Source organism: Psammomys obesus, unplaced genomic scaffold (assembly GCF_907164565.1).
Source record: "Psammomys obesus unplaced genomic scaffold, mPsaObe1.curated_primary_1811, whole genome shotgun sequence".
NCBI classification, from domain to species: Eukaryota; Metazoa; Chordata; class Mammalia; order Rodentia; family Muridae; genus Psammomys; species Psammomys obesus.
Genome location: NW_026596131.1, coordinates 12,477,325 through 12,496,110, shown reverse-complemented (window position 1 = coordinate 12,496,110; position 18,786 = coordinate 12,477,325). Strand labels below are relative to the sequence as shown.

At 56.8% G+C, this 18,786-nt stretch overlaps 1 protein-coding gene and 1 long non-coding RNA gene across 8 annotated transcripts in view; one reads left to right on the top strand and one right to left on the bottom strand.

Annotated features, from left to right (window-relative positions):
- The window catches only part of Septin9 (septin 9), a 151,618-nt gene that overhangs the window by 29,808 nt on the left and 103,024 nt on the right, over positions 1–18,786 (bottom strand). The window contains exon 1 of one of the 6 annotated variants that reach the window (XM_055592090.1): positions 4,309–4,314. The exons of 3 other annotated variants lie outside the window; for them this stretch is intronic. The gene's annotated coding sequence lies outside the window, so the exon portion shown is untranslated. Of the gene's footprint in view, positions 1–173; positions 408–1,355; positions 1,377–4,308; positions 4,315–18,786 lie in introns of those variants that run through there. 2 more of the 6 variants (XM_055592091.1, XM_055592089.1) reach the window with 2 other exon arrangements.
- LOC129665440 (uncharacterized) lies at positions 252–7,633 on the top strand. Of its 2 annotated transcripts, XR_008718378.1 has the most exons (3): positions 252–314; positions 2,725–2,831; positions 6,692–7,633. It is a non-coding gene; the product is annotated as an uncharacterized LOC129665440 (long non-coding RNA). The 2 variants fall into 2 exon arrangements; XR_008718377.1 differs by lacking the exon at positions 6,692–7,633 and having other exon boundaries at positions 2,725–3,774.

Here is an 18,786-nt window from a genome sequence, read left to right as displayed (position 1 = left end):
GCCGCCCATCTGCCCAGGAACCCAGGTCTGGACTGCCAGCCAGAAGCCCCAGGCCCCGGGGCTCCTCGGATCCCGGCCCCGCTGCACCCATGGGGCCGGCCAGCGGGCCCCACCACCTGGAGGCCCCCAGAGCAAGCTGTGAGAGGCTCCAAGAACAAAGAGCAAGGACTCACCCCAGCAGCTGAAAGTCGGGCTGCCTGGACGCCGGAGAGCTGCGGCCCGCCCACTCGGTCACATGGCTCGGAGCCGAGCAGAGGATCAAAGGGGCTTTGTGGCCTCGGAACAAGGAGCCTCCCAGAGCGTGGGGCAGAGAGGTAGGAGGGCTCAGGACGGCCTGCAGAGGGAGGCTTGGTGGGGAATTGCTCTGAGGGGCAGGGCGAAGGGACGAGGAGGCGGGGAAGAGACGCACCGGCTGCTGCAGACAGCCTGAGGGCCCCTCGGCCACTAAGAGGAAAATGACAGGGTACCCCCCCCCCAGGTGCTGTAACATAGGGAGGCACAGTACCGACCTTGGAGCCACACAGCCCTAGCCTTTAACCTGTGTTTGCCCAAATCGGTGCCAACCCACAATCACAGAGCCCCATTCCCAGCCAGGACGGCCTTCCAATGACCGTGTACATGGTACCCGGCCTGGCACAACCCCCACCCAGTCAAATAACAGGCATGCACCTTGGCCTTCCCAGCGGCCTTCTGTGTTTCTCCCAGTGCCTTGACCACCATAGGCTTCTGGGCGGCTGAGACGGCATGGCCACCCTGCTTAAGTGGGCTCTGCTTGCTGCAACCAAAGGAGGGAAAAGCAGGGAGGAAGGCAAGAACCCCGGGGCTGGGCTGGGGCTGGCTCACCCGGCCTCTGCTCTGGAGCCTCAGGGACTTTGCGTTCTGGTGCCTGCTTCTTCCCCCTGCTCCTGACCCTCCTTGGGGGCTGGGCAGTGAGTCAGTACTCTCCTCCTCCACCCCTCCTTGCAGGCTCCTGTGAAGTTCTGGGACCCTGAGAGTGACGAGCCAGGGGTACAGAGGATAGGAGCTGATGCTGCGGGGGCCGGGGCTGGACGCTGGGATCTGCCAGACCCTGTAACCTCTGACCTGGGATGAGTCACTCCCAGGCTCAGGCATGGCCACGGTGGCCCCAGGCCAGCTCCCACACTGGGAGTGCTGGGGGTGGGATTCGAGGTCTGCTTAGAGCAGGAGCAATTAGCTCAAGTGGAGAGGAGCCTTGGGTAACTCTGGAGGGGCCTCAGGGCCAGTGACAGATTTCCCCGTGTCTCCTACCCCCAGTTGGCAGGAACAGATGCCCCCAAAGCCCCCCGGGATGTGTGCACACACATTATTTCGTCCCCAGCCTGGCTCTGCCCTACCAGCCAAACACAGGAGCCCCAGGCCTCTGGTTCACCATGCAGCATTGCTGGACTCTGCCTTCCCCGTCTGGAGCCGATTCACCACCTCCAGTCATACTGTTAAAGCAGCAGGCCCATTCAAACCAGGAAGCGCTCCCCCTCCACCCCCTCCCTTATCACCAAGCCCTGGCAGTCAGGAGAGAAAATGACATGACGGTGGAGGGTGGAGGAGGACTCCTGTCAACCCATGTCAAAGCTGGCCACCAACTGCCCTACCGGCTCTCCTTCATGGGCGCACGGGCCTGCTCTCTCCTGAACCTCTCCTCTTGGACATGCCACACTCAGTCTCCCAGCTCTCTAGAGTCTCCTGTGGGCACCTCCAGGCCTGGGAAGTGGCACAGGGCAGCCCAGCACAGGGTGAGTTTGTGCTCTGCACTGCCTCTCATCCAGCACCCGTCAAAAGGGGTTCTCCAGAGCATGACTTGGGGGGGCACTTTCTGAGGGTGCTTTCCCAAACAGGATATCCATCTATCCTCAAGGGGGGGGAGGTTCTCGGCTCTCCCAGTCAAGGAACTAGCCCATAAGCCATCCAAGTGCCACAGGCCCTCTGGCACAAAGCCCAAGACACAAGTTAGAGATGGAGCCTTAAACGCCTACTGCCACCGGGGGAAATGCGAAGAACCATGTGGCCTGCTTTAATTGATCTTACAGAGCCAAAATATTATCAGTTCAAGATGTCACCAACATGAAAATGGCAGAGATATTTCACATACTTCTCCCCTTCCGCGCTAAGACACTGGAATCCAGAGAGCTGCCTGATGCCTCTAGCACCACTGTGTTGCAACCAGGCCTGTGTCAGGATAGGAGGGTGCCTCTGTACCATGTACCCCGTTACTCTTCCCACTGCTGAGCCACTGACTCAGAGCCTTCTTGGATGCCCTGGCCACTTCCAAAACCGGATCTACAAGCCACACTGTCCCTCCAGAGAGAGGACTGGAGTCTGGCTCCCAGTACCGATGTCAGTCAGCTCACAAGGGCCTGCAATTCGATCTCCAAGGACACCCGCACTCATGTGCATGGACCTACATACGTATGTACACACACACACATAGTCAGTCGATCAACCAATCAATCATATTTTAAAAAGGGTATTGAAGAGCTAGGCACAGTGGAGGGTAGGAGGATCAGGAGTTCAAAGCCAGCCTTAGGTACGTAAGAGGCAACCTGGGCTACATGGGACCTCATCCTTAAAAGGGGGTTGGATCCCCTGGAGCCGCTGTGTGATGCTAGACACCAAACCCCAGTCCTCTGAAAGAGCAGTAAGTGCTCTTGACTGTTGAGCCATCTCTCCAGACAGAGACCATGTCTTTTTTTTTTTTTTTTTTTGAAGGCGAAGAAGTCGAGGAGTTGCGCAAGCGCTTGCCCAAGGTGGTGGCACACTCCTGAAATCCCAACACAGCACGTGCAGACGGAGTTCAGGGTTATCCTCAGCTACATGTGAGTTGGAGGCCAACCTGGGCTATGTGGGACAGTCTTCTCAAAAAACAAACAAACAAATATAAGGGAACCACAGAGACCCAGAGGCCGTGCCCCAATTTCAGGTCAGGAAGAAGGGAGTTTCTCTTAAGGAATCGACTCAGTGAACACAGGGCCGCACAGCATGCAGGCCGTCAGCGCTCTCCTGGATGACATGCGATGATGAGGCCGACCCACAGGGTCCTGTACAACTGAATTCGGGAAGCATGCGGGCGCTCAAGCAGAGAAGCCCGAGGAAAGAGCAAGAACGGAGGGGTGACGAACAGCCAGGGTACTTCAGCTCCTGTCCTTCTGGTGCCCGGGTCTCCGTCCGCACACTGACTTCCGCCCGTGTACATCCTTCCAACAGCCACCTCATCGGGCTGTGTTTATTTATTCTAAAGTTGCATAGAAGCACACTTTTAAAAGAATTCAGAGAGAGAGAGAGAGAGAGATGTGTGGTGATGGAAAGATGGGAAGACTGGCATGAGCGGCCCTGGCCGTGCAGCGCTGAGACCGAGTTTACTGCGAGGGGGTGGGGGGGCCGCTTACGCTCCACTCGCACTGGCAGCCTGGAACAGCCTCAAACCCCAGGTCCTCCCACCTCAGCCTCCCTGGTGCCATGATGACAGGTGCATACCACCATGTCCAGCTGGAAAAATACATGTTTAAAGAAAAGAATGATAATGGTGGGGCTGAGGGAATGGCTGAGTTGGTAGGACTCTCACCTAACATGCTTGGAGCCGCAGGTTCAATCCTCCCAGCGCCACCGTAACCCAGCAGTGCTGCAAATACCTATAATCTCAGGAGGCAGGAGGACCAGAGTTCAAGGTCACCCCTGGAACAAGGCCCAGGGAATATAGGAGACTATATCTTTAAAATATTTTTTTAAAGAATTAAATGCTTTTTTTCTTTTCTTACCCAATTTATTTGAGCACTTTATACCTTAGAGGCATAATGTCTTAAGACGCACCAGGCTGACCAATGTCCTGTCCTCAGCCTGGACAGTGCCATGGCTTTACACGGTGAGGGGACTTTTGGATCTGAATACAGACAGGGAGGTTGAGAGTGACCCGACGGGCCAGCTACAATCACAGGTGTCCTGGACCAGAAAGACACAGAGGAGGTCTGATTACAGCATCTGATGTGACCGTGAAGTGACAGAGGCAGAGATCTGGGCAACGCAGCCATGAGCCAGGGGTTGCCAACAGCCACTGGTGCGTGCCAGGGACAGACTTTTGGAGCCTCCTGCAGCAGCCCACCTGCACACACTTTGAGTGGCTTAGATTTCAGACCTTCACAGACCTAAGACGGTAAATGTCAGTTGCTGGGAGCTACACAGTCTGCACAAACTCACTTCAGCAGCCACAGGAAGTTGATGGGGGCCCTCTTGTCCCCTTGACTCACGGAAACTTAACGGCAGGACGGGTTCACTCTTGCGGTGCATCAGGGGTGCCACCCTCCTGGTTCCTAAGAGGAGACCTCCGGGAACCTGCCAGGATACTGACTCCCAAGCCTAGTCCACACCCACCAAGCCGTACCCGAAAGCAGAGGAAACCCCTCCCCTTTGTTAGGCACCTGGCCGATGAGTGCCAGCTGAAAAGGCCATCCCCACTGAGTCGTTGCACAGGCTGGCCTTCGGGGAGCGGCACCCATGGTCCTCCTAGGTGACAGCAGGGGTTCCTACCTCCCCTGAAACCAACAGGAAGATGAGCCCAATACAGACTCGTTTCAGAGGTTGACATCTGCTGGGAAGCACAGGACACCCACACTCCACTCCACACGCAGCACCAAGCTAGCAGGAAAGAGGGATGTAGGCACTCGTGTGCATGGTACACACACACACACACACACACACACACACACACACACACACACACACACACTCTACACATCCTGTTTTCTCCGGGCAGGCACTGTAGCTTGCTCAAAGCTCACCTTCCCGCCCACTGTCTTCCATCCACCCAGGCAACAGCTCAGAAGGACAGCAGATGCTTCCAACCAAATGCCAGTCCTCAACCCCCCCCCAAAACACACACACACACACACACACACACACACACACACACACACACCCGCACACACGCACACGCCCCTCCGAGGCTGGAGTGCTAGAGAACAGGAGCAGGGCTGTCACTCGTGTGGCATACATGGGTGCCCTGGTGGTCCCATACCATCCAAGGCTGCAGGGAATACCTGCAAGGCTACATCCCTGAGGTGGTAGGGGCTAGGGGGGTCCCTTCCAAATGGCCTTGAGGGAAGGCCAGGCCCCTAGAAAGCATCTGGCCACTGCAGACAGAGACTTGCAATGGTTCCTGGGGTGCTCAGGTACCACTTCCTTCCTTCTGGTTCCTGTCTGGGCCCAGGTGAAGGGATGCTGGCCCAGTGCCCAGAGCAGTCTCAGCTCTCTGACCCCTCTGCCCATTCTCATTAGCCCAACCTCTTGGCCCACTCATGTTCCCCTCTTCCCAGCGCCCACGCACTTCTTGGCCCTGGCCATCTGGCCTCTGCCCACCACACCACCAGGGCTCTGGGAGGATTCCCCATGGCCCATCTCCAGCCACGCCCTCTGACCCTGAGGGCAGCCCTGCCAGGACCCTTGCTGGGATCTCTTTCCCTTTCCAGCTTGGCTTCCTGCACTGACCTCCCCTAGGCCTCCTTAATGCTTCTGGTTCCAACCCCTTACCAGCTTTGCCACATCCCTCTAGTTGGTTCTCTTGGGCCACACCCCTCCTCCCTCTACAGGCCGTGTTCTTCCTGGAGAACCCACGAGTCTGAGAGTCCAGCCCCAGGACCCTGCCTTCACTCCTCAGTACCCCTAGCCCTACTGCTTCGCTTCTCCAATGTTACAGCTGCCCCACGCGGTTGGTGGCAATACGTCCATTCCTCGATTCCTCAATGCTGTCCACTCCCAGTTTCCCTCCTTTCTCCAGACAACTTCCTATACTGCATCAGAACTCTTCCTTGGGTTTGAGTACACCTGGACCCTGGCACATCCAACCACAGCGTTCGCTGCTTTCTAAGATCGCTGCACTCCTCAGCTGGGCTCCGTGGTTTCCCAGGAAGCCCCCACCCCCACTTTGGGTTTCCCCAGGGCCCAGGGACCTGCCACTAACTGTACAAGCCCTGGCCCCTCCTGGTCTCCCTGGTAACAGATTTCAAAGCAAGTCGGTGGCCCTAGGCTGCAGGGCAGGAGGGGCCCATTTCCTCCTTTCTGAGAAACCCCTCCCCTCCCCCCTGTCAGGGAGCAGCACCCAACTGCAGGTCCTTTTCTCTTTTGAAAGGCTGATTTTAAGCACGGCAGGGTGCCGCACTACTGTGATCCTAGCTGAAGCAGAAGGACTGAGTTTTGAAACCAGCCTGAGCCACACGGCAAGAACACGAAAGCTGTATCAGCCACGTGTTTTCTATGTCACCCACTCGCTGCCTTTACTTGACCTCTGCATGACCCTGGTGTCTGCAGCCCACTCTCTTGCTTGATCCCCACCACACCTGATCTCAGTTCTAGCCCTCTGCCAGCCCATCCCTCAGGCCCTTCACCTCACCCCAACCAAATGCAGCCCAAACCCCACCAGGCCCACAGATTTCCATGACAAAGGCAAATCCAAAGGCACCCCGTGTCCGGCCCTGTGGGCTCCTCCGGGAGCGGGAGCGGAGAGAGGATTGGTAAACTGGGCACTCCGGGCTGATGGGCAGGGCAGCTCCTCGCCTTCCCACCCTGCAGCCAGGACAACTGCCACACACCTGAGGTGCTCAGGGGCTGGGTTTTAAGGCTGTTTGTCTGGCTTCTAAAACTGGGCTCGGTAAAGCTTGACTCTCTCTCTCTCTCTCTCTCTGAACAGCACGCACTGCCCCTGTAACACCTACAGGGGATGTGACCTCCACCTTCCAGGGGCGGGACCCCAGAAGCTACTCACACTTCTAAGAGCTGTGCCAAGATTGGCTGAGTGTGCTGAGCCCCGGAGGGGAGGGCGTCACTCAGAGCCAGGACACTCACCACCTCTCCCTCGGGTAACATCAATATCCTTTGTGCAAGATGTCCCCGGCATGGGGCTACCGGTGCCCGGTTTGGGAGTTACCAAGGGGTGTGAGAATTCTAGCTGGCAAGCATCCTAAAAGGGGGTTTCTTATTTGCTGAAGAGGAAGAGGGACACAGGGGAGAATGGCAAGATGGCACCTGCAGACAGGTTCAGCAGAGGGTCCATGAGCAGCAGCCTCCGGGGCTGGCGAGGAGGGCGAAGGGCGTGGTCACAGGCAGCAGGAAGAAGGGAGTGGCTGTCAGCCAGCATAGAGCAAGGCTCCCGGTTGCAAGTCAGGAATAAGCAGAAACTACTGCAGCCTGCCAGCTGTGTGTGTCTCTGCTTGCAAAGGTGACGTCGCAGGCAAAAGTCTTCCGGGCACATTCTCCCCGAGATTAGAGTTAACACTGTCAGCCCTGAGAGAATTTCATCCCCGGGGTATGGAGGCTGGGGACCCGGGGGCCTCACACACACAGGCCCTAACACAGAAGTCAAAGATGACAGGTGGGGAAGATGGCTCTGCAGGTAAGAGCGCTTGTTGCAAACTCAGGAGGACCTGAGTTTGAATCCAGCGCCAGCATAAAAGATCACGTGAGGACCTATAACTCTGGTGCTGTGGGAGGCAGGGACAGGAGGATTATGGGGCCCCCTGACCTCGGGCCTACCTCCAGGCTTGGTGAGAGACCCTGCCTCAAAGAACATGGTGAAGAGCAAGAGCTCAGACTCCTCTGCCTCCAGCTGGAAAACACAGGCGCACACGCACCATGCAGGGACCACAGAGGCAGATGGCAGGAGATGGTGACCCGCCCTCCCTGGCCTGGGCCTTTGGTACTTAAGAGCAGCAAGAGTCCTGGAATTTAGACCTCCTTGGGAAGTGGATCTCATGGGCAAGGGCCTTGGAGAGGCAAAGGCCTTCGAAAACCCCCAGGGAAGCCACTCCAGGACATCTGGGAGAAAGAGGAGGAAGCAGGCAGCAAGTGTCACAATGCCCCTTGGCATGTCCAGTCCAGGACAAGATGCTCGTGGAGACTGGGCAGCAGGGGCTTGCTCCATCCATCCCCACTGAACTAAGAGAAAGACTGTCTCATGGCCACAGGCAAGAACGTGGTTCTGCAAGCTCCCAGAGTAGGAAGGGATGGACCAAGGGAACCTCCTGACACAGGAGCCAGCAGAATTCCACAGCTGGGAGGCAGAGAGGGAGACGGGGGGGGGGGGGGGGGGACGGGCACGGACAATGGCACACAGCAATCGGGCCTCAGGTCTGCTCATCCTGACTGACTGACTGACTGACTGATGGACATCCTGGGGACTTCACACTGCCAGGCAAAAGAGCACTTTAGATGAAGGGCTGGAAATCAGGGCTGTGACCCTTGCATGACCCTGGTTATATAACGCCATGTCTGAAAAGTACACATAAGTCACAAAAGGGGAGCAGGTGGGCCAGCCCACCCTCACTTCCATCTCTGAAAGGGGAACTAATAGTTCTGCTCCCAGTTTCCATCCTACCAAGGGCAGGGGTGGGGTGGGGGACGGACTTTCCTCCAGCCTGAGCCAGCAGTATCTAGATGCATCTGGAATCTTCCAGAGCTACAGCCATACCAGAGAACACCTCCAGGCTGTCCAGAACAGGGTCACCTTCCTGGCTGTGTGTTTCCGGCTATGGCTGTTGCAAAAGATGGGACACTTGGTGACTAATGGTCAAAGAGCCACGAGTGTGTCATCTCACTGAGCCAGGGGTCAGAAGTTAAACTAGGTCAGGGTGTCCACAGGCGGTTCCTACCTGGAAGTTCCGGGGTTGACTCCGTTTTCCGGCAATTTCTACCTATACTTCCTGGTCCTTGGTCCTTCAATTTCCTTTGGCCTGGCCTTTCCCACCCTGCAAAGCTGGGACACGTGCCCCATTCTGAAGGACCCAGGAGTGGCGCTGGGCCCACGTGGATCTCCGAGGGTACCTTCCTTAGGGCTGGCTTCTACATACTGACAGCTCCATCAGTAACTCCCACAGAGTATGCCTCAGTCTCACACCCAGACTCTGCGGCAAGGCCATGGGCAACCCCGACCCCAGCAGACATGTAAGGGATTCGACCACAGACCTGAGTCTGCCTGCTTGGGCTCAAGTCCCTCTTATCTCTAGGATGAGGGGTGGTACGCCACCTCATTGCTGCCGTGTGGTGTGCGCACGGCCCAGAGCGGTACCCAGCACAGACTGTGACATCTCTCTGTCTCAGAGGCAACCACATGCAGGGCGAATCCCTGGGTCCCTACGCGCTCTCCTGGTGGCAGCGAGCAAATGCTGTGGGCTCCTCCGCCAGACGACGCCGGAAGGAGACAGGCAGGATAGAAAGCCAGGTCGCTGAGGAGACATCGGAAGGAGAGGGAGCCTTCCTCTGGAGTCTGAGGTCTCCGGTCCAAAAGTTCTGCACAATTAACAACATTGCAGTGATGGTTTTAACAAGGAAACCACATTCCTTTTATAGAGAGATATTTTCGAACAAGAATGCGAAAACAGCAACGAACCGTGCTTCAGGCCTGAGCGTACACACCCTTTTAGTATGGCTAGACCCCGTTCCCAGAAGTGAATCCCAAATTTCTGGGAATCTCACAAACAAGACTTGCGAACTTCACTTGCAATAAAAACTACCTCAACTCTTGGGTACCCGCTGGGACCGAGCGAGGGTTGCACTTATGGGCTAGGGCCCTATCTAAAGAACCTGTGAAACCACGCCATGTTCTCAGTTCTCCGCAGTCTTTCCTCACAGAAACCAGGGCCATGGCTACTGGAAAGACAGCTCAGCAGGGCCCTCTGAGTAGCCCACACTTGTTGACCCCAGTGTTCAGACCTGGGTTAAAGTCTTGATATAAACACCAACTTTAATCTCTACCGGCTCAGCCTGAAATCCTCTCCAGTGCCATTGTCAAGCCAGCTGTGGGGACGAGTTCAATCCCAGCCCTCGGGAGGCAGAGGCAGGCAGATTTCTACACGTGAGTTCCAGGACAGCCAGAACTACACATTGAGACCCTGTCAAAAACAAATAAACAAAAACAAAAAACACCTTTAGTCAGGCTGACGGCTCCCAAATGTGACCTCTGACCTAGGGCATGACCCTGAAGAGGCTTCCTCAGAGGCCTGCTCCAGGACGAGCAGGTCCACAGGTGTGTAGGACGGTATACGTGGAGGACAGGCAAGCCCACGCCGGCAGAATGAGATGGCTGCATCAGCCTGGTGACCTGAGTGCCATTCATTCCCGGAACCTACATACAGGTAGAAAGAACTGACTCCACAAAATTGTCCTCTGACCGCGTGTGTGCCACGGTGGGTGTGCAAACACACACACACACACACACACACACACACACATATAGACACACTAGTACTAATAATAATGAGAAATGAATAACTTAAAAAAGAAGGCCTCCATGCTAGAGAGATGGCTCAGCATTTAAGAGCAGAGGACCCAACTCTGGTTCCCAGCGCCCACGCGGTGGCTCACACCTGTAACTTCAGCGCCAGGCGAATCTGATGCCCTCTTTTGGCTTCTGTGAGTGTTAGATATGTGTGTGGTGCCTAATACAAATGAAATAAAGATAAATAAATAAATAAATAAATCTTAAAAGAAGAAGAAGGTCCTTCCGCAAACATGGAAGCGTGATCCCTCCAGGCCCTGCTGGTGTGGGCTTGGCCTGCTGGCAGGGTGACTGCTGACGCACTGGAGGAAGCCCTCTCCTCATTCTTACGGGCAGGGAGCCCTCCACCCCCACCTGAGGGAGAACAGCGTCACCTTCTGGCACGGGAGTGGGAGTCAGCCTCTCGCTGACTCTGGGACAAGGCTGTGCTGTGTCTCCCTCAGGAGCCACACTTCGGGTCTCACTTCTCCCTGTCTCTGTCCTTCCAACCACCTCTGCCTCAGTCCTTGCTGGGGCTCGGTGGCTGAGGTGTGGCCAGGGAGCTCTGAACTACAGCAATTGGCACCAAGGCTAGGCTGTATGACCTCAGGAAGGTTACTCTGCCTCTGCCAGCCTACCTCCTACCAGGTGGCCTAACCCAACCTATGTGTGCCTGTGTCATCCAGCGTGGGTCCTCAGCACAAACAGGGCTTCCGGAACCTCCACCACACCTCCTCCGGCTTAACAGCAATTGGGCTCTTGCACTCTCTCTTCAAACAGGGCCTTGCTAAGTAGCTCTGGCCAGCTCTGGAATCCAGGCCTCCCAAGTGCTGAAACTGCAGGCCTATCACCCCATGCAGCCCAAAGGCACTTCTGCAGCTCTGCCCCACACAGCGCTGGGCCTTTTCCTGGGTTTCCTGGGTTCGCTGCAGAAAGCCCAGCAACTTTCAGTACACAGAGGAACTGGTACTTGCCGCCCTCTGCCTAGCCTCCACCCACGGGGCTGCAAGTGGCAGGGACCTAAAGGGCCAGACCACACCCCTGCAGGGAAGACTCCATCTGGGGAGACAGCTCCTTCAAGCACAGGAAAAGGAAAGAGGTGAAGTGGGGGACCCTCCCCTCCCCCATTCTAGACCTCCACTCCAGGAGGCCCCACCCCCATCCCACCTCAAGGGATCAGTTCCTCTGCCAAACCCCAGTAATGAATCCCACATTGCTGCGTCCTGCCCCTCCCCCCCTGCACTCCGCGCTCTGAGCTCTGAACAGCTGGCCCACAGAAGGTGCTGGAGTCGAGCATGGATAAGAGCCCACAGAGGCCCACATCCCACCCACCCCTTCCTCTGCAGATAAGGCCCCTCTGTTCCGGCCCTGGCCCTGGGAAAGCTGGGCGGGGAGGGGGGGAGGTGGTGTCTGTATTAAGCGTTTCATGCAAGGCACATCCTGAAGGCCTCCTGGTCCTAGCAGAGGTGCACAGAGCAGAGACAACCATGAAACCGACCACCAATAACACGCTTCCTACACCAAGGACCGCCTGCCAATAAGTCAGTGACCGCGGTTAGGGAAGATTTCCAAATTCAAGCTATCAGTTTGCCTTAACAGCTGTGTGACCTCTCTGCACCTTCCGGTTCTTTCTCTGTGACATGCTAACAATGGCCAAGAGCCTACACGGCAGGGCTGACGGACCCAACGAGACGCTCACCTAGGCAAGGGGCCCTTAAACATTTTGGGGCCACGGGAAGCTCTAGCTGCCACCGGCCACTGTCTCGCAGCCACTTCTGCTTCTGCGGGTAAGCAGCCCACTTCCTTTGAACCCTGTGTTCTGTAGAAGCTGGAGCCCAGCCTTAGCTTCAGGAGGTGACCTCTCTCTGAGTCCCGGGCCACAAAGACCCCTGGGGCTCTACCAGCGTCGGGAGGTGAGGATGCAGTGCCATCACTCTTCTAGCTCCTCAAACCCGTGCTTCTCTCTCCTGTTCTGGTTCTAGCCACGGTGCTCAGAGCAGCCTTCGACCTGAGCCTTGACCCTGGAACTACACAGGACAAGCAATGCTGTCCGAGCATTTCCACCTCCAGTGGCCACATACTTAGGCCCACCAGTGAGGAAAGCATGAGGCCCAATGGGGGCTGACGAGCCTTGTTACACATAAAGCCCTGAAGCCCTGGAGACCCTCTGTCATCCTCTGCAGCACCACCAAGGTGAAGGGTCGCCCATGGTCATGTCCCAAAGAAAGGTTTACATACAGCAGCCCATCGTGGAGGGCCCTGTCACAGTGTGGGCCTTCTCCAGTCATCCACAAAAGCCAGACCTGCAGACAAGGGATGATGCACAGGTCCCCCTCCCCCCAGTCCTCCTGGGCATTTCCCCCAGGTAAGAGCTTTCTTGGCCAAAGGAAGGGCTTAACCACTACCATATGGGAAGAGTGCGCTTGTGCAGTGGGGCGTGGCCAGCACAGAAAGCTACACGGGCAACACAAGGGCCAGTGGCTGGGCTGGGAACCCTGAAAGGAGGAAGAGACAGGGGAGGCCCTGTGAATGCAGGGGATCGGCCACCACCAGGCCAGGCCTTCTCTACCTTCATGGTGTGAGGACCTCTCAGCCCACTGGGGGCAGCTGGTCACACTTGAGTCTTAGGCCCTAGAAAGCCAATGGGAACAGCTGCTGCTTCCGGGGAGGCCGTGCCAGGCTCAAGAGTGAGTGGGAAGCAGCTGGAGGCCTGTGCCCTCTGGCAGCTAAGTGACATGTGGCTGCACAGATCTGGCCAGTGTAAAGGGAACCTTGTCCTGCTCTCCCCTGTCCCAGGGTGGCCATCCGTGCCCGGGCTGCCTTGCCTCTCTTGCCCGGCCCCGCAGGTACTCGTAGCCTGTTGCCTGCTCAGCTGGGGCTGGAGGACATGAGTCTCGGTTTCAGATAACGGGCAGCAGATGCCCTGAGAGGCTTCCCAGATTTCCTTTTTCTGGCTAGTGAAGAACCCAACAGAAGGGTTGGGCCCAGTGGCCAAGGACAGTGAGGAAGGGCTCCTCCATGACTTCCCTGGGCCGACTGGGCTCAGGGGCAGCTCATTCTGAGCTTCAGCAAATTCTTCTCCACGGCTGAAGCCACGTGGAGCCAGGCTTTCTGCTGCCAGAAGCCCAAGGTGCCCAGCTAAGGAGGGTGGGATCCCTGGGAAGGGCAGGGCTCCTCTGACTGGAATTGGCAGTGCCTTCCAGTGGACAGTCCCCTCTCAGAGCCCAGGGTCAGGGCCTCCTGGGAAAAGGAAGCACAGCAGGCTGCTCTCTGTGAGAACGGAGACTGTGATGGCAACTCAGACCCCAAGTCAGCAACTCTGTCCCCGAGGTTACATCCGTGCCCCTCTTGATGGCTTCCAGGGAAAGCATTCAACCCCTCATCAGCTGTCAGCACCCTGAGATCCAAGAATACCCTGAGAAGGGAAACTGCCACACGAGCCGCTGGTAACCGCCACTCTTTCCACCGCTGCCTCACACCACCCCCGGGACCTCCCTAGGCCCCGCTCAATTCTTCCACCGCTCCCATCTGTGAGATCAGGACCTGCGGCACAGAACGGTTAACACTCAGAAAGAGAGCCCTCCTCTGTCCACCCACCCTCAGAACAGAGGGGACACAGCAAGGGTGAGTCTCCAAGAATGTCACATTCCAACCGGAAACAGGAAGCCAGGGAGTGAGGCTTTGTTCTAACTGTGGCTCATCATTCCCAGATCTCAGCCGCAGCCTCTGAGTGGGTGGATGGACAGATGGGTGGGCGGGTGGCTGGATAGACAGACCGATCGACGAGTAGGTAGAGGGAGGGAGGGATGCCTGTCTGAGGAGGAGGGCAAGAAGGACAAAAACAATAAAAGGAACTCTTGCTGCTTCTATTGATGACAATGATGAGAGCAAATCAGACATGCAGTTTCTCCTCATGGCCTCAGAAGCAGGCGCTGCTGTGAGCCTTTTTTACAGGGATACCTATCTTAACTGCGGTCTTGTGGCCAGGAAGAACCTGGCCCGCTGCAGAGCAGAGCAGCAAGGTGGGACTCCCCTAGTCAGGGTCTTGCTCAGAGCAACGCAGGATAGTGGACACCGGTCAATCCTGGCCCAGAACCCACAGCCTCTGCTGAAAACATACCACTTGCTTCCAAGTTGAGCAGAAAGAACAAAAGGAATGTCACCAGGTGACACTGTGAACACTGGGGAAAAGCCAGGAGCTCGAATTCGTTTAAAAATTTTAAAAAATCCTGCTAGGAGTGACGTACACACATGTAAATCCAGCATCTGGGGAGGGGAAGCAGGAGGACCAGGAGTTCAAGGCCAGCCTGGGCTGGGAGAGAACCTATTTAAAACAACAACAACAAAAAAGAAAAGAAACAAACAAACATAAAATTCAAGTTTAAAAATTTAAGCCGGGTATGGTAGTGCATGTCTGTAATCCCAGCACTTAGGAGGCAGAGGCAGGAGGACCACCATAAGCTCAAAGCCAGTTCAGTGTAGAAGCAGGAATATCATGAGTTCAAGGCCAGCCTGGACGACATGAAAACCTATCTCAAATTTTAAAAAAAAAAGAAAGAAAGAAAAAGGACTAAAAATCCTGCTGAGTGTAATGGTATATGTTTGCATCCTTAGAGCATTTGGAAGGCAGAGACAGGAGAATTGCCTTGAGTCTGAGGCCAGCCTCATCCATAAAGTGTTGTCTCAAAAAAAAAAAAAAAAAAAAAAAAAGAAAGAAAGAAAAAGAAAAATCATAAAAGAAGGAGCTTTCCAGGGAGAAGACAGCACCCCCAGCAGCCCTGGCGTCTGTCCCCGGCCCTGCCGGCAAAAAGCAGATGGCCACAAGTGGTGCTGGCAGGGCCAGGCTGGCTAGAGCCTTCCCTGGCAGCTCTGTGAGGCGGGAATCACTCACTCCTCAGAACCAGCCTGGAGCCAAGAGCTCAGTGTGGAGCAGGCGCCACGGAGGTCCCCTTCCCGATTCCAACAGGGCCACCGCTGGCTGCGAAGAGCACTGGGGTTCAGCCAGGGTTTGTGTCAGTGTGCTCCACAGCCTGCTGGGGTTCCTCTACCCAGGCAGGCGTGACCACCCCGAGAAAAATGCAGGCATGGCGGGAGCCCCAGAGTGGAGGGGGGCAGGCTGTCCAAGGCCAGATCTGTGGCGTCATCTGGGTCAAGCCTTCCAGGGATGCTGGTTCTGTGGCAGGAAAGGATAGGACGGCCTCAATCCTGGGTAAGGCCTGCAGAGTTCAGCCCAGAGCTGATCAGAATGCTCAGGTACACCAAACAGGTAAGTTGAGATCCAAATCCTGACCCGGCGGGTGCAGGTGACCAGACTCTGGGTGCTCTGTGGCCCAAGACTCCATAGTGGAACCAGGACAGAGTGTGACAGCAGAGCCAGCATTGCCCAGGCAGGTACTGCACAGGAACGCCCATCAAGCGGCTTAGGTACCTACCTAGCCACCGTCTTCCCCTCAGCCCGGCAAACAGTGCCCATCCACGGCACGAGCCTCCAAACCCTCCACAGTGTCGGACCAGGGACAAGAGCCGACCCCGGGGCAGGAACACACTGGTTTCACCGTGCCTGCCAGGCATGGCGTGTGGTGAGGTGGGCTCCTGTAATCCCAGCACATGGGAGGCAGAGGCAGGAGGACCACCATCAGCTCCAAGCCAGTTCGGTGTCTGTAACATGCCCATATCCAACTACACATCAAAAGTGGAGGAGGCTAGGGCTGGTGGCTCTGCAGCCCAAGCACTGGAGACAGAACTACAACCCAAAGTCGTCCTCGTGCCCACGTGTGCACACCCCCCCCCAGGGAAGTAAGTGTGAAGACACACACGCCCGAGGTCACAATCCAGGCAAGGCAGCACGCACCTGTTAACCCCAGCACTCAGCAGGGGAAGCAGCTTCCCAAGTACAGGGGTCGCACCAGACTGGCCCCTGAAGCAGTCCCCATGGCTCTCCCCACCCCTATTCATGACCTAGGGGCTGCTTCCGGGACACGGTCCACCCACACACCCCTCACACACAGTGTGGTTCCCACCCGCGGCCTGTGCCAGGGTTCGCTCACGCCCGGGTAAGCACAGCCTCTCTTTACGCCCTGGCACTGACCCCCAGCAATCCCTCACAGTCCTAGCTGCTTAGCTCCCTGCAGGGCCCCTCCGCGGCTGTCTCACTAACTGCAAGTGTGCGAACCTGCCGCTTCTGCCAGGATGCCCTCTCTGAGTGCTTCCTCAAGTGCCCGCAGCACTCTCTGCCCCACACGGTCAGCGGGCGTTCACAGAGCACGCATGGCAAGTCAGTAGCCCCTGACCCCAGAGAGGGCACGTGAAAAACAAATGGCGTACTGGCTGGAGACAGGGGCGGGGGCATTGGAGGCCACGGCAGTGAAGGCAGCACCAGAGCGAGGCAGCCAAGAAAAGGAGCCTCGTGTCCCCAGCAAGGAGCAGGCACTGCGAACACCCAGGGTGAAGGCGAGCCTTTGTGTCCCTGGAGGCACCCCAGTCACTGTGCACAGAGGAGCGGCCTTGGCAGAATGGTGTGACACCACGACACACTGCCAGGGGGCGCCCTTCACACAAGCCACCCCGGGATAGCTTTCCTGGGGCTGCAGTGCATCGGGGCAGACTGCAGGGGGCGGTGTGGGGTGCGACAGTCACACACACAGATTCGGGATCTGCTTGGGAAACTGCTTTAGGGTCTCACAGGCCAGCGTGCCCGGGGAGGGCTGGGCCTCACACAGACGGGTCTCAAGCTGGCTGGCGACAAGGCTAAGTCCACACCACAAGAGGAGGGGGTCACAGCAAAGGACCCGGAGTCCAGCCTGCACCACGCAGACTTCCGGAGCTGCTGGCCGGCTTCCCACGCAGCTGGTTTTCCTGGGAGGCCGGCCCTGTAGACTCGGTCCCTGGCCAGCATGACCTCCCACAGCTGGGCCCTTCTTCCCATGCTTGGGTCATGTGGTACAGGCCAGTGGGCCTGGGGAGGGGGGCAGGCCACCGGAAACAGTTTGCTGACGGAGTAGGCTGGGGGAGAGCTTGCTTTGGCCCAGGTCCCACTGTGCATGGGCAAGCAGAAGCTCCTGGGTCACAGTCCCACACAGGTCCTGGTCACCCAACCCTTCTTACTAGGCTGGCTTCTATCCTGACAGACAAGGAGTCTGCACTCCCAGACACCCCACTTCCTCCTGGGCACTAAGCCAGCACCCCCCTTAGCACCTGGGCTCCAGAGGACCCAGATTTCCACTGCCTCAGGGCTCTGCAAAGCACTGTTTTACTTATTTATTTAGAAACAAGGGTCTTATGTAGCCCAGGCTGGCCTAAGACTCACTGTAGTCAAGGATCAACCAGATTGTCCATCTTCCTTTTTCCACTTCCCCAGTGCTGGGACTATGGGCTTGGACTCAGCTGATACTGCCCTGGGGACTGCATCCAGGGCCTTTGGCATGGCAGCAAGCAGTCTACCAACCAAACCGCTGCCATCCAGAAAACTTGCTGGTGCAAAGCGATTTCCAGCAACGCCTCTCACCGGATTCTTCCCAAAGTCTTATGAGGGAGGAAGACGCCAGTCAACCCATTTTATAGACACATCAACTGAGTCATAAAGAGACTAAACGCTTACAGAGTCAGAAGAAAATACAGCTGACCCTGTCCTGACTGGCAAGGCTCAAGTCAGCCCTGGGGATATGGGGTGGGGTGGGGTGAGGCACAGACACCCGAGGGTCCTAAGCAGAACGAGAGACACAAAGGAGCAGGGATAGAGTTCTGTAACCAGCCTCACAGCACAGTGCCACGGAGGTACATCTGCAAGGTCCGACTGTTCAATCAATCGTTCCCTGAGCCTCTGCCTCAGCTCTCCTGAGGGTCCACGGGAGTGTGGCTACCCTCGCTGGAGTATCCGCAGATCCCTCCTGTTGGGCCAGGGAGGCTAAGCAGAGGCTACCCCCTCATGCAGCATGAAAACCACACGCCTCTTCACTGCCAGCTGAGGCTCGGAGCCGAACACTCCAAGCTGTGTGGCCTGGAGCCGGTGACTCACTCTCTCTCTCTCTGCGCCTTCTCTTCAACAACAACCTAGCACTCGGAACAAGTAAGAACACAGCAAGTGCTCAGAATTAATGAGCCATCAGTGCCGCCGAGCCGTCCCCTACAATGGAAACACATCTCTTAGCCCCAAGCTCGGCAGTGTCAGGGCCAGCTTCTCCTGGGCTGGGCTGGGCTGGGCTCAGGCCCTCACCCACCTCCTGATGACGTCATGCTGGCACCTGCTTCTGAAACACATGTTTGGACTTTCCAAACCATTTGTCCCTCCCTCTGACCTTCCCCCACGCTTTCTTACTCATTCTCTCCTTTCACGGCTCTTCAAAAACAAATCTCGGAGGCCAAATGTGTCAGCCGGCTCCTTGGAAGGGTGTCTGCAGAGAGGACGGGAGGCCACGAGGGGCAGGAGAAATCACTCAGGGAGGGCCTCAGGGGCTCAGGGTGCAGAGTCATGGGTGAGGGGGAATGCTGAGACGGGTTACTGCAAATGGGCAGGGTCCTCCTCTATACCCACACAA